Below are 16,357 nucleotides of genomic sequence, written 5' to 3'. Positions count from 1 at the left end.
GGGTGGTGAGGGGGGCTCCACAAAGCATTTATGCTTAGGGCACCAAAATGGCTACCCTGTACAGGTATGTGAAGCAACTGGCCATATGCTGAATTTACATTTTGGAAGACACCACTGCATCAACTCACCTTAGTCATGCTGAGCAATTTAACAGTGCCACATCATTACCTCCCACCAGCCATGCTTAAAGATGAACTATGATGGAAGCTGTCTCATCACCATCAAGGCATCTTCACTGGCACAGAGGTTTGCACAAGGCAAGAGAATGCGAATACTGTATGTACTTGAACCGTAAGAATGCCATACATATTTAACCAACACTATTGTTTTATTCTGCAGAGGAGTTCAATGGAGTACTGCTTGGTGACAGAGGCTATGCCTGCATGCCCTACTTGCGGACACCCTACCCAGATCCAGGAACGAAGGCGGAGAGGGCCTTCAACTATGCCCATTTGATGACCAGGGCACGGATAAAGATGACCTTTGGCCAACTGAAATCCAGGTTCGGTGCTTAGTTTTCAATCAGCATTCCAGATTTCAGCCATAGAGTATGGCTAAATTCATGTAAGGCTTAATTCATACAATTATATACATTTCCTCCTAAACAATTTTTCAGGCACACAAATCTTTTGCTTCAATCCCTGCATGTTCCAAGTGCCTGAAAGGCCTTATTAGGGTTACTCCCGACCGTGCATGTGACTTCACTATTGCCTGTGCAGTCTTGCATAATGTTACAATTATGCATCGGGACTCGGGAGAGACTGCCCAGAATGCGAGTGGAGGAGCAATGGGAGGACATCGACCCAGCTCTTCAGGGGGCAATGGATGGGATGAGACCTTTACAAAAACAATTTCTTCAGTTAATCTAAATTGAGGTGACCTTGTTTTTCTATCAATTTCCCCCCCACAGAAATGACATATACAATTTTAATGAGCACCCGTGCCTGAGTTGATTTTTTATTTTTATTTACACATTTGGTTCAAGCTGTGAAGGGAAACAGAACATTAAATAAAGTCCAAGTCATGGCCTTCTGTGTCATAATTTCTACTTGCTTCCTTCTGTAGTTTCTGTATTTCTAACTTGATATTCTTGATTTTCAGTACTTTATGTTCAATTTCATGTTCAATTAAAAGTTTCCTCTTGTATATAGAACGTACATCCAGTGACAGAGGAAATGTGTCAGAGTAGGCGAGTATGTCATTGGTCAGTGGCTGTAATTTCACAAAGGACGGCTTCAGGTTATGTTCCAGGATTCCACAATATTCCTCTGAATTTGAGGATGAAAAGCCAGCCCAGAACTTAACATTCTCACCCCCATGCTTCACTGTAGGGAGAAGGTTCTTTTGCTGGTATGCAGTGTTGACTTTTCACCAAACATGACTGTTTTAGTTCTGACCAAACAGTTCAATTTTGGACTCATCTGTCCACAGAAGGGACTTCCAAAAAGTTTCAGGTTTGTCCAGGTACTCTCTGGCAAAATTGAGATGGGCAGCTTTGATCTTTTTTGTGAGTAGAGGCTTCTACCTAGCAAGCCTTCCATGAAAGCCTTGTCGTTTGACTTTTCTTCTGATTGTTGTAGCATGCACATGTGTCCCCGATGCAGCAAAAGAGGTCTGCAAATCTCTTGATGTGATGGTCGAGTTGTATTTTTACCGTATCTACTTTACTTTTTGAGATCAATGATCCCTGGTGAGGAAAGACCTAGATCGTTTATGTTTTGAAGTTATTTTTTTCTGAATCAGATTTTGTTTGTTGACACTCGTAATTATTGCACATTTTCCCCAAATCAAGTTGTAAATTTCATTAAACGTGCAGGCAACGCTGCAGACTGCTATCTCAGTTGAACCAATAGCACGCACCACTACAAATTACGTGATGTTATTCAGCCAATCTCAGACGTCGATATGCAACAGCTGTTGGTCACAACAACAGCTGAGCTGTGCGTGGTCACGCTACACAACGAACTATTACACGAAATATGTGCGAAAGGCGCAGCTTCTACGTTTGCAGGTGAGTACAGACGCTCCCCTACTTACGAACATTCGAGTTGCGAACAACGGTACATACGAACATTTCTGCGCGTACAGTATGTCGAAAAATGTTTGGAAAGAAATGCTGTAAGTTAGATTTTGTATTGCGCGTAGTGCTTCTTTCCGCCGCTAATACCGACGATTGGCGCTGTGAGAGCTCATTGGAGGCTGAGCAACGTGGCGAGGAGGAGGAGGAACAAAACGCATGTCCCCATGAAGCAGGAAATAACTTTTGAAGCCGATTCCAGCGACGACGAAGAATCTCTCATGATATAAAATCCTCCTCTTCCTCCTCCTCCATCATCTCCTTAAGCATCGAGTACATCTTCCAAAAGTAAGTTAAACTTCATTTTATTTATCTTATTACGTACATGTACATACTGTGTGTGTGTGTGTCTCGCTCTCTCTCTCTAACATACGTAGTACAGTACAGTACTGTACGTATTCTCTCCATTTTATTAAATTTTTTTTCAGTACAAACCAATGCAGGTTACTTGTACAAGCCTTAAACATACTTATATAAACCTTCAATATACTTATATAGGCTTTAAACATAAATTATAATACAAAATATAGCACTGAAGCAACTTACGAACAAATTCACCTTACGAACGATCGTCCGGAACATAACTCGTTCGTAAGGTGGGAAGCGTCTGTATACATATTTTTGGAAAACACTAGTGATGCTATTTATATGTTATATAAAGTTTGACGATGTAAATGAGTAAACGTGTCAACTGTTAGCATGTATGTTAGCATATGTGTTGTTTACAAGCCTTGCTTAAGCACTTGTGAAGCTCGAGACCTGAAGCTATATTTTTTGGGACTGAATATTCATCTCGAATTACTATTATGTTAGTCATCAAACATGGTGTGGGAGGGAAAACAAAAGTTGGTGGTAGTTATGTGGGTTTAAGTGGCAGATTGCCATATATATATAAAATCCTACATGGCAACTGGCTCGATGTCACACATTTACGTCATTGAGATCCTTTTTCCAAGAGACCCCAGCTCCACTTTGCAGTTACAGTATACAACTTTTTGACAATTTTGAGGACAAAACCAACTCCAAATCCTGTGCAAAATCCATGAATTGTTACTTCTCCTACTGGAAGAGTGTGTCATGCATCCAGCTGGCCTTCCACAATGTTCACAAGTATGCTTTTAAAATGATTATATAGGGTTATTATACAGTTTAAAGGCATACACTTTTGTTTAGACCTTTTTTTTTTTTTTTTGTCATTGTAATCACTTTGCACTGGGTCCAAAATGGGATCTAGTTTGGCTGCAGCTACTGAGCTGGAATGCAGTGGTATGAGACCTTGCATATGAATATTTTTAATCAAACATTCAGTCAACATTATTAGTATTGTTTGGCCTTAACAGAGTACTATTCAAGTATTACATATATTATAAATACTGTACAACCAAAGCTAAAAACCTGCCTATTATTCTCCTCCATTCCTCCTGAACCATTTTCAATATAAGTTCTTTTCACCTCAGCATCAAAGCTTTAACAATGGAAGTTGATTTGCCTCGGTGCATGCTGGAGTAGTATGTGCTCACAATTGGCTTCCCCGTAGCCAGGCTGCCTTTGCCCGTGCAGCTATGCGGCAGCCAAATAGGAGACTGCATGATAAAATGAGCATAAAAGTGGATCGGACTGCGAAGTTCACAAGCTTATTGTATTGTAACAGGATAGATGAGGTAGACAGTGATGCAGGAAGAAGGAGACAGAGCCTGCGAGAGATGGCGAGTGCAATGATTCAGGCTGATGGAGGTTGGGAGAGTTGCCCAGCTCTGGGACTAATTAAACTGCCATTGTTGGCTTTGATACAACGGCATGAAGAATGATATAGAAACTGCTTCAGTGGGAAGGGAATTTGCAATGCTGCAAGGAAGGGCTCGGATATTGTTATAAATCTTCCACCGCCATTCTTCTTGCATTATTAGCATCATGATAGCTGTTAAATATTATTACCCTTATTTCCATTTTGAAAAATCATTGGCGGCTGGGTCTAGCTCACAGAGTAGCACACCATAGAAATGATTCAGGTGAGTCACTTGTACAGTATTTATCAGGCATGTGCACAGATGGACCCATAGTGGTGCTTAAATGCCTGCCCTTTTGCCCTGGATGAGAAAAGTGCCATTACTGCTGGGCTGTTTTTTTCTTCATCATTTATTATTACAGTATTTATAACATTACTCTCTCCGTCATCAATTCTCACCAAACTATTTTAATATCGGACAGGCATTTATTTAATCCGCAGTACCCACAAGCCCTTGAGAATGTCAAGTAACTATCATAATAAAGGCTACGTTCACAGTGCAGGGCTTGATGCCCAATTTGGATTTTTTGTTAAATCCAATCTTTTTATGTACCGTTCACATTACAAAAACAAATGCGACTTCTAATGTGAACGCTACGCGCCCGTGATGCAACTCGCGTGCGCAAACAGCATACGTCGAGTGACGTACACCCAAAACAACACGTTGCTGTGTTGACCGGAGATAATATTGTCCCGACTCGCAACGCTTTACCGCCAGCCAAGTTGCTGAGGCAAGCGATTTTTGTCAGTGTCATATGCAAATTTCGCTGTGCCAACGCACGCTACAGATTGGTGGACTGGTGGACTCGTTTCGCGGACGTGTTAGGATTCCGATTCATATATTATGTCTGCATACATTATGCAAATTCAGCTGTGCGAACGCCCGCGCTCCTGGTTGATAGACTGTTTTAACGCTCGCTCCTGGTTGGCTGCTATCCTCGGCTTACTCGTGCGTCAGTTTTGAATGTGCTGTTTACAAACAGCAACAGAAATCCGTCAGACTTATTTTTTCATCTCATGTCGCTAGAGTAGAGGTTGGAAGAGGTAATTTGGGGGAAATGAGGGGTCACTTCTCGACCTCCTCATTTCATTGAGAAGTCTACCAAAGATGACGTCGCGTCTGCAGGACTGAATTTCTACTATCACCACACACGTCAACTTTATGCTTCATGTTTTAAGTGTGATTAAATTAAAGATAAATACAAATTTAACACTACTCAAAACAGTGTCAGTAGTCTCCCTTCCAGCACTCTCTCCCGCCCGCGCAGAGCACATATCAGGCTTTTGATGACGTATGAATCGGATGCGTGCGGATGAGCGTTCACAGTACAGACGCATCGCATACATATTCAATTTATATCCACATACAAAAGAGGCCCAGGTCGGGTGTGAAAAAATTGGAATTGCACCGTTCACACTGCATAAAAAAATCAGATACTTGTAAAAAAAATTCTGAATTGAGCTGCAGTGTGAATGCAGCCCAAGTGTGTGAAAAAACATGCAATAATCTATACGTACAGCATCCGGACCAAAAATTATTCTGTGTGTAGTCAATGATGTAATTTTACGTACGCGTTATACCTTAATTTCTACTAATCCACTCCTAAAGTTAACTGTGGTAGGCTCGCCTCACCTGTGCCCCTAGTGAGGCTAAGCATTACAGAAAATGGACGAATGGAATTAACGTCACAAGCTTGTTCTGTATATCGACACCCTCTTAAAGTAATGGACTGTCATACTTGACAATGTATCATTATTATTATTATTATTATAAAAAAATTTTTTTTGCCTTAAATGTATCCTCAGGGTGTTGGCCACCTCTGCTAAAATCGGCAACATCCTTAAACAGATTATTTAAAATTCTACCTCTAAAATGAAATTATTAATAAATTATTTACTGTAAAATACAGTAAATACCCCCCCCCCCCCCAAAAGTCTCAAATTGGAGGTATTATACATTCGGCTTAACCTAATAAGAAATGAAAAATGTTCAGAAAATAACAACTGTTTGGGCATGTTATTATGTTTAGTGTGAGTCTGTGAGATGACAAATGATATGGATTGGTATACACATGTGTGTGCGTCTCATTATATTCAATGTTTTTTTGTTTTTTTGTTTTTTTAAATGTGTTTGTATTATTTCAATGTGTGTTTAACAGCCTTTAATTAAAGTGCCATAAATGATTTAAAAACATACCTACTTTGAATATTTCAAAGTTAAGTTACATCTCCAATGTTGTGTCGACTACCAAATCGTGTCCTGTGAAGTATTTTAAGCACAAAACTAAAGCAGACAGCACAGTAATGAATATTTTTATCTTGCATGGCATGACGACCCACTTGAGCATGTTATAACAGCCTAATCTGAAGTAATTGATAATTTCACTGTGGAAACATTTTGTTTTAAAAAGGCTTTCTTCTACTCAATCTAGTATCTAATTAATATGATTTTTTTCCCCGCTCATTAGTTTAATGCATTTAATCTGTGATGATTATTATCTGGGATTTGCTTTTATAAAATATCAGTTTTTTTAAAGCATAGATAATCATTTATTTGGCACAAAAAAAACAAAACCAGTCCCCTGTGCATAATTATAACTTTACGGCACAAGCAAGTACAGTCTGGTTACATTGCAGGGCATACACCATATTCCTTAAGAGACCTGCATAATTAACACACAATGTTGTGAGTTCTATGGATCCCTTCATCTCATTAAACATGCACTTATGCCAATGCATATGAGATTAGAATTATAAATATATCATGATAGATCTCATTAGTCCACACAATCGGCAATTAGGAAACTATGATTGGGTAGGCAAACTAAATAGAAACCAGTAATCCAGGTGGGATATTGGGATTAGAACATGGAGGAATATTATTTCCATTAATAAATCAGGTGCCACTATGCCATACACAGAGTGCATTAAAGCTTTTATGTATGAAATTGATTGCGGGGCATGATTCAGGCATTTGGCAAAGGTTGTTAAAGGGCCTTGATCAGAAGTGATTACAATTGTTCTCCTTCAACCATGGCCAGGAGTTCCTACTTTTCGGCAGCCAAATAATATATAATCTACTTAACTATGGTTTGATTTATGGAGATATCATAAGGCAAAGTTTTAAATTAAAGGGCAAAAGGATCAAACAAAAAAAGTGGTTTCATTATGTATACAGTAGTATAGTCTCAGTACAGTAAGAAGTGCATTGACAGTACATTTTTGACTGAATTAATCTATATTTACATCCATCCAGCCATTCATTTTCTATCCTCATCCAGGAGGTACCCCGCTATTATTTTACATTTTTCACCAAAGATGTAATATTGGTTCTCTCACTTATCTCGTCATTCTAGTAATGTTTGAAACTAGCCATAATCATCTGGTAGAAAAATATTTTAAACAAATAAATGCTTCCAAAAAGGTACTCACTGTTAAGGTCGGGAAAGATAAACCAATTAAACTGGATGTCGCTCATAAATGCGAGAGACACTATTGCCCGTCAGCAGACTCCTCAATCTATACAAAATCTGCCAGGAATCCTTCCATACATCATTAGTCGAGCTCTTGATTGGCTATCGCGATCTGTAAATTGAGCAGCACGTTAGCAACATGTTTGACAACAACAACGACAAACAGGTGAAATAGATGTAAATACTGGCACAAGCGCCGGTCAAACTACTATTTCACAGAGAGTATTAAATACAATGCATACCCTTCTTCTCATCATAAGTGTGTACGCATCATAAGAGGCCAACGTGTGCATAGTAGGAGTATATATATATTTCATCATAATATGGCATGAAATGCGATATCCAAGTTCCAAGGTTAGCCCAGTAGATCCCAAGTCTGAAATGCAGCAAAAGGGTTTGGTTACATCAGAATAACAAAGCAAGAGGTTTGAATTTGACATATTTTCAAAGTCATTTTGTACTTCACAAAAAGAGTAGAGTTCAAGAATGAAGTTTTCAACATGCAGGAATGAATGGGTGTGAGGCCATGATGGTAGTTTGGAGTAGTTTGGAGCACTGAATAAACATTTTTATTAATGGTTATGTGAATATCATTCTAAAACAATTGTGATTATAATTATTTCCATACTAGACCAGCCCTACAAATAATGCATTTTCATCCATGTAAGGCAGACTTCTATTGGTCAAGTGAAGAGCCAAGTGCAACGGACGGAGTCATATGTGAAGATCACAGCCCACCATAGAATACAACAGGTGCGCTGCTGAACCAAGCATCCAGCCCTGGTTACTGACAATGCCAATAAAACAATTCAACTCGCGCTTTTCATACACCATTAATCTTGCCACACAGAAAGCCTTCAAAGTAAACATGGTAGAGAGTGGAGAGAGTGGTTAGTTTTTTTCACCACAGTGTTAGAGGCAACAGGTATTTTACAACAGAAACAAAAACAGCTGGCCTTGCCTTCCCACAGGCTCATTCAAGATGTGTCAACCTCTGGTGGGGGCTGGCGGTTAGTGTGTGAGGGGGGGGGTATGGGTGCGGTGGGTGGGCGGATGGGGTTGGGTTGTGGTGGGTGGCGGGGGTGGATGGGGGTCGTGGGGGGAGCGGGGCTGTGGACCGGTGGGGTTCCTTTTTTCGATGCGCTTCAAAATCCACCCCCCTCTAAACATAAAAACGTTTTTGCGAATTTTTGGCCCTTTTTCGAATTTTTAGCGTTTCCATTCAGTTTTATTTCCGCATTTCCTCAAAATTCAAATAAAAACGGGTGGATGGAAACCCAACTATTGACTTGGAGAAAGACTACAATGACCTCCATGATCTCTTTTCCACTTTTCCAACTCAAGTTCTGGCCCACAGACACAGCCCAGAACTTATTTGAACAATTAGGAGGTGGCGTATATTAGGGTGGAACGGTGCACACAGTTCAGTTCGGTATTGTACTCACGGTTTTTGGTATTCAGTTTTAGAAAAATCAATTATGTCTTGGACTTAAAAGTGAAAGTGTATATTATTCACGGCTAATTATTATTGTATTATCATTTAAATTATTATTATTATATTTATGCGAGTGTTATATAGTAGCACACATAACAAATAACTGCTCTTCAATTGGATGGCAAAAGGTAAAACCAACCTGTGTGTATCCATTTTTTGCCATTCATACAACAGACTAAGTCATGCACATGCAAATATATTAGATTTGTGTTCAACTATACAAGACCAGATTTCACACAAAGTACATTTGTGACTAAATTGAGTTAAGATAATTATTTCAGTATGTAAACTTTTCATTTTTGTTTGCTGGTTTACCGTGAGGTTTTTCTTATGCAAAATAAGTACCTTGACTCCACAGGTTGTAAAACACTGACTCCTGATCTTAGAATTACTCTCAGATCAAATTACAATTAGACTATATTATAAGATGAAATCATTAAATAAGTATTATATATACTTATTTGATGAACATAAGATAAAGATGTCATAATTCATATCTAATATGGATAGTAATGAACATCTTGTGTATTATGACTCTCTCTAGGTGTGTGAATGAGCTCAGCTCAAGCTTTAGTCATCTCTTCATTCACGTTCTAAACACCACCATAGTGTATTTCAAAAGAAACGGACAAGATGTGCTTTGATTGCAGAGTTGACACCTTTATTTTGAAGGTATTTGCGGTACGGCTAACATTTGCCTGCCATGTCTTGATACACCAATCCATTATCGGAAGTCGGAAAAGTCCGTCGGAATGCGCATCAAGACCTACGGGCGTCGGCTAGCTGCGTGGTGTGCAAGCATAGAATATCCTCGGGTTAAACCAAGCTCCTGTCTGAAACAAAACCCCTCAATCATGAACATTGCATTTACCAGCCAGATGTAATTCCCACGTCCGTTTTATGTACCAGAAAGCTTGCGTTGGATTAATGAAGACTTGGCAGCGATGGCTTAGAAAGCTAAAGCTAGTAGCCTACTAACGTCATGATGAAACCCGAGAAGTCTCCGAGGCTGTACCCGCTCCGCTGCAATGTGATTAGCTGCCGCGTTGCTGGAAAGCCATGCCATGACGTGCACCATAACCACGGACGGCGCCATAATGGGTTCGCTGAGAGGCAGGAAAAACTTGCCGCACAATGAAAAACTGACATTTTCAGGAATTTATTTAAAATTAAAAAAAAAACGGACACCCAGACAGGATGTAAAAAAATGGACATGTTCAGGCAAAAAGGACAACCGTTGAGAATCAATTAACTACAGTATATTGATAAACAAACCAGCAATAATAATTAAACCAGCAATAGTAATTAAACAACTGCTGTTAAGCAGTTCATGGTGTATCATACATCTTGCCCAGAGGCAAATGGAACCGGCTCCAGTTCAACACACCCGCAACCCTAAAAAGCTGGCTTTCCTCACAGAATTCATGTCCATTACATGGATGAGAAAACTATTAATTTATTCAACAGAAAATAAAATAAACAGCAGAACAAGCAATTCTTTAACTGCTCTACCAGGTGCTTTGCAAACTACCGTTCAAGTGTGTACTTCTCAGCAATCTGGTGGTGAATCTGATAGGCTGATAAAGTCATTTGCTCTGTTTTTAAGCCAAGCTAACATTTGGCCAGTAATAAAACAAGTACTGTAAATCCTGTAACTCCTCCCTCCAATCCTATTATATTACATCCAGTGACACGATTGGATCATCCAATTTTGAGAAAACTCTTTTTACCTTTGTGTGCCAACAAAATGTGTGAACCCACATAACTTGTTTTGCTCTCACAAGTATGTCTTACCATTAGCGTCTAACAAGTAGGCAACACAGATGAGAGGTATATACGCCATCTGGACCAGTAATTGGAAAACTGCTTGGGTAGCTGTCCCCCAGCTCAATGAATCGGTAAGAGGTTTTCAGACAGGTGCTTTGCTTTATTTACAGATTGGTACATCAGACACTGTATGCAGTCATCTACCGCCGTAAAAGCGAAGTATGACGTTGAAGTGTGATCTACCATTGGTTCCAAGAGCAAGGAAAAATACAGTTAAATATACTACTGTCTTTCTACAAGCATAAAAAAAAGTTCTTCTTGCCAAGGGAGCTAATCTACGCCATCCTTTTGACATGTTGTATGTTATTTAAACTCTGTTACACCAGAGGTAAACAATGTGTCCTCCAAGATGGTCCTTTCCATTATTCAGTTTCAGAAGACATTATATTTCCCCACGGTGCAATTAAATGAGCAGGGAGCAGCACAGTTATTGAAAACTCGAGTTTACAATATAATTACATGAATAAATAAAGAAGGGCATACATACTATAAGTATGAAGAGGTGTAGTGGAATCTATACATTGATACACAGGAAGTCCATCCATCTATCCATTTTCTGCAGGCGTGTTGGAGTATTCAAATTAATTATTATTAATTGCACTTTTACGTACTCAGGTGGTTCTTCTGACTTCCATCTCAGTGTGTACAAACTGATTTTTACAATACGAGATATATGAGTGGAAAGACAAGTGTGTTTGTTAAAGGACCACATAATATATTTTTTTGTGTGTAGTTATAACCCAGTAATTGTTAGACACACATTTCATCTTTGTTAATAATGAAGATTACGTGTGATGTTGAAGATATCTACATGCATTGTTATAATTTTAGACACTTTAAATGTTATTTAATCAGACGGGGCTGATTATTACTGCTATGATTCGACTAACAGCAGACCACGAGCAATACACATTTAAAATGAATGGAAATGGCAATAACTTAAGAAATCAAGCCATTTTATTTCATGCCCTTTGAAGTTGACCTGGGAAGAAATAATGGCAGGTTCAAAATAGTCTAATACAGTTGCTTTGGAAACCATGGAGACATTCTTCCAACACTGGCACATTTCTTATATGTATAGAAAAAAAATACAGCTCCTGATTAATGGTCTGTATGATGGGTATATTTTTCAGGGTTGCCTTACTGCAGCCATCAATCTCGAGAATGTTTGACTAAGTGTAAAAATGGGAATAATAAAGAAAGTCCGTGACACTGAAACCAGTCCATATCATATTCCGTTTAGCTTGCATTTTGTCTTTCAGTAGTCTTTCACATTTGTCATCCTTTATATGCTCATCTAGTAAAAATGACTACCATTATTAGTTTAAATTCTAAGATTTGCCTCAGATGAGGTCAATTTACAATGTCTGTAAGTTTGTATGTATATATTTATAGTTTTTAGATATTTTTAAGGCCAACAGATGACCGCGAGTCGGCACAGTGGCTAATTTAGCAACTTTGTCGCTTTATTTAGCAACTATTAATGACTATTTTTCCTATCAAAAAAGTAACTAGTGACAACAACTCAGAAATAATACAGATTGGATGGCTAATGTGTGAGACTTTTAAAATAAAACTATTGAATGTGAAGAATGTACCCCAGGGAAGATATGGAGATGAACAAGAAATGGCGCTAAAGCAGTCCTTCTCAAATTAGTGTCAGAAAAAAGGTTGGGGACCACTGGTCTACATGATAGGTCATGTAGACCAGTGGTCCCCAACCTTTTTTCTACCACGGACCGGTTCATACAAGTCCACAATTTTTGCGGACCGGCAACCCAGTGGGTTGGGGAATGCTTGGCTGTTCGGCGGCTGATTAATAAAAGGCTACAATAACGCAAATCCACTTTATATTTTTATGTAGGCTACTTGTACTAGCAGCACAAACACCATAACAAGGGTAACAACAACACTTTAATATGGTGAGGTCACTATGGTAATGCTTATGAATGATATGAGCAACACAAAAACTGAGGCATTTTGTAGATATGACAATAAATGTGAATTTTATGTAACTATATTAGCAACACCCTCCTTAAATGCACCAATTTGGTGCATTTAAGAGATAGATAGATTTTGGAGGGCATAATATGTGCGAAATATGTGCCGCCAACATAACAAGGCACCACAGGAAAAATATAAAGTCCATGAGTAACTCACTCACCATAACGCTAAATTAAGAGCCGCTCCCTGCAGAGCGGGCCATCATGCGTGGGAATCACCTGTAGCTGTAAGCCGATGCACCTTTCTTTTTCTTCTTGGTCATAGGCTCCTGTGTTGTCTCATCACTGAGCCTTTTTTCCGTTGAAAAGAAACTTTCCAAATATGTCTGTTTTTTTACTCATTTTGCTAACTTGTCGATTAGCATCAGCGCTACTAGGTAGCAAAATTCATCCGGCTCATAGTTGGGCCACATGCTTGCGTTTCCTCTGGCTCAGTATACGGCTGGTTCTACGGGCCGAGTCCGGCCCACACACGGCATGACTTGTCGGTTAAACATGAATGGGCCTGACATGGCCCAGTGTGTTTTTAACAACAGGAAAAGTCTGTGGCTCACTTCTGGTGTCTTACTTTACGTATAATAAATAGGCCCACCTCTAGCCCATACATGACATACCGATATCAAATGAAAACTCTGCTGCTGGCCCAGCTCTGGCTCATACACTATAAACTGATAAATTTAAGATGTGCTGCTGGCCCAAATCTGGCCCATGCACTGCATGAAAGGTTGTGTTGTCATGGAAATCTTGTGTCCCATCCACACTCTAAAAAGACAATTGTTGAACCAATTACATTACATTGCACATTACAATTACTGATTACAAATTGAATTGTTGACCAATAAAATAAAATAAATGCTTAAATTGGCAACACGATTGAATTAACTTAGTCCAAAATGAATATATTAGGTTTAATTAATTATGAGTTCATTAAACTTAATACTTTGGATTGGATTCACTTTGGATAACCTAATTCAGGTGAATATATTAAGTTTAATGAACACATAACTAATAAAACTCAATATTCACTTTGGACTAACGTAGTTCAATTGTGTGTTACTAGTTTAAGCAATTTTTTTTTTTTTTTAAAGTTGGTCAACAATTCAATTCGCAATCTTAAATTGATTCAACAATTCTCTTTGAGAGTGCAGTGTCTTTTTTCATCAGTTTTTCTGAAATGAAACATGACTCTCCAGATCGCTGTTAAAATTTTGATGAAATCATCTTATTAGAAGTCTGACTTTGTTGCAGTTCAACCTTTGCTTTCATATTAACAAAATACTCTTGAGTAGTATTGTTCTGTATTTTTGCTGTCATCCCATGCAGTGCGCAGCGCCCCATGGGTTATCTGTATAGGACCCATGAAAAGACCTTCCCTGTTCTGTGTCTTTCTTCTTGAATATCATACTCCTCGACGAGGACTTAAACTGCCAACGAGGTACGGCCTCACGTTTGCTGTTTCCGGCTGCTAGTCCTCCTTTGCCGTGTTATATTTTTTTGGGGAGTGAGCGTGTGACGCCGCGTCTGGCTAACCAGTTAGCGGTGCTAGCTAGCTGTCGGCTCCGTGCTTTGGGGGAGGACGTTGCCACATCGGCGGGGTGGAGAAATCTCAGCGGTGGGAAGACGAAGTGGCCGCTGGACTAATTGCTGGAGGATATCATCAGAGATGGTCGTGCTGATCGGGCATATGGGACCGTTTGACAAAAATGAGGAGCAATGGTCTTCATACACCGAAAGGTTTGAGTACTTTATCCTGGCTAACAAGATTGAAGTGGAGGTCGTTGTGCCGACGTATTATGGGAGGGAAGGCATTAAACTTACTGCGTCTTGTTCAACCCGACAAGCCAGGAAACAAGTCATATGAGAAAATTGTGACTATATTGAAGAATCATTATGCACCAAAGCCACTGGTCAATTCATTGCTGTATTGAAACCGTTATCTGAACGTTGTGAATTTGGACTTTCACTAAATGACACTATACGTGACCGGCTGGTGTGTGGTCTGCGCAGTGAAGCTATTCAAAAACGACTGTTGACAGAAGCTAATTTGCGACTGGAGAAAGCAATTGAGATTATCACATTAATGGAGATAGCTGCAAAAGAAGCACAGTTATTGAGCACATCCACCCAAGTGCATAAGGTATCTACCGAGTCCACAAAGGACTGTAGAAATTGTGGTAAGAGGGGCCACATTGAACGTGTCTGTAGAAGTAAGAGGAGTCGGACAAAAAAATAGCATAGCGAGAGACAGAGCGGTGGCGCAATCTGGAAGAAATATGTGAACAAAACAAACTACCAATCAATGTGGGGCTCGAACCCACGACCCTAAGATTAAGAGTCTAATTCTCTACTGACTGAGCTAACTGGGCTTCTACTGGTATGGTATTGTTTTTAAATATGTAGACAAAGCTCTAAGAAGCAGTTAAATTTAACATTTGACTACCACCATTGACAACATAATGGAATGTTTAACCATTGAGGTACATATTAAAAATGCAAGAAAATATAACGGTCTAAATAAGGCATAGATGACAAAGGGGACAGAGAATGCATGTAAAAACAAAATACTGCCCAATGTGGGGCACAAACCCACAACCCTCAGATTAAGAGTCTAATGCTCTACCGACTGAGCTAACCGGGTTTCTACTGGTTGAGTACTGTTTTTAAATTTCTCTATACAATAAACATTGTCCATTAATAAAAGTCACAAGAAAATATAAAGGTCTTAATGTGGGTGAGAAAGGGACCCCCGGTGTGCCTCCCCATTCCAGGCACATCTGTCCCTTGTGAGAGAATCTTCTCTGAAGCAGGAGAAATTTTAAACAAGAGAAGAAACCATCTCAGTCCAAGTATTGTTGAACAAGTAATAAAAGTAATAAAAATAGTAAGTAATACAAATACATGAATGTACACAAGCACTGATGTCTACATTCTGCACAAGCACATAAAAAAATAGCAAATCCACTTTACATCACTCTACATAACATACTTTTGATTAAATGTGATATTCCAACCAGTAACAATAGAGTAGTAAATGTAATGTAGGTCTAGACAGGGGCATGTAAGTCATCAAGTGCTATTGAGAAATCGTGATCCATTTCAAAAGAAAAATTAAACAATAACAATCAACAGCAAACAGCTAGTGTTTTGGGGAGAGCTAATGTGATGGTTCCTTAAAGTTTGGCGTCGCCAGGGAGCATCGGTAAGAATGCACGGAGATGATTCAGTTTCCTTTTATTAAAAGTCAAAACTGTGTGTGTGTGTGTGTGTGTGTGTGTGTGTGTGGTTCTGTAACATAAATAAAAATAACGCCTCAGTCGAAAAAAGTTTGTAAAAATATAAATTAACTCAGTATGACTGGGCCATCCACACGCTAGCAATTATTAGCATATGAAACAATGGTCAAACGGCCCTCAGATATTAACAACACTCTTCTACTAAACTACACGAATCATGTATTAACCATTATATTGGACTATTAACACAATACTTACTTATTTACTTACGACACACACTCTATTTATGGCGTACACTGACCCAACTGCAATGTCTGCAGTCAACAAGCGATGCGCTCTCAACCAAACCCAGCCAACTTCTGATTGGCCACAGCGACTGTCAATCACGCGATAAAGTCAAGACAGGCCACGTCCTTCGTCACAGCTCGTTTGTAATTCTGTAAAGATTTGGGGATGGTTATTC

At 39.2% G+C, this 16,357-nt stretch overlaps 1 non-coding gene across 1 annotated transcript; it reads right to left on the bottom strand.

Annotated features, from left to right (window-relative positions):
- Positions 1-15,226: 15,226 nt before the first annotated feature.
- On the bottom strand, positions 15,227-15,299 carry trnak-cuu (transfer RNA lysine (anticodon CUU)). The gene has a single exon. It is a non-coding gene; the product is annotated as a tRNA-Lys (tRNA).
- Positions 15,300-16,357: the final 1,058 nt, after the last annotated feature.

The sequence above is a fragment of the Vanacampus margaritifer genome, chromosome 1 (assembly GCF_051991255.1).
Source record: "Vanacampus margaritifer isolate UIUO_Vmar chromosome 1, RoL_Vmar_1.0, whole genome shotgun sequence".
Classification (NCBI taxonomy): domain Eukaryota; kingdom Metazoa; phylum Chordata; class Actinopteri; order Syngnathiformes; family Syngnathidae; genus Vanacampus; species Vanacampus margaritifer.
Note: the sequence above shows the minus strand (reverse complement) of the source record. Positions and strands in the feature narration are given on the sequence as shown.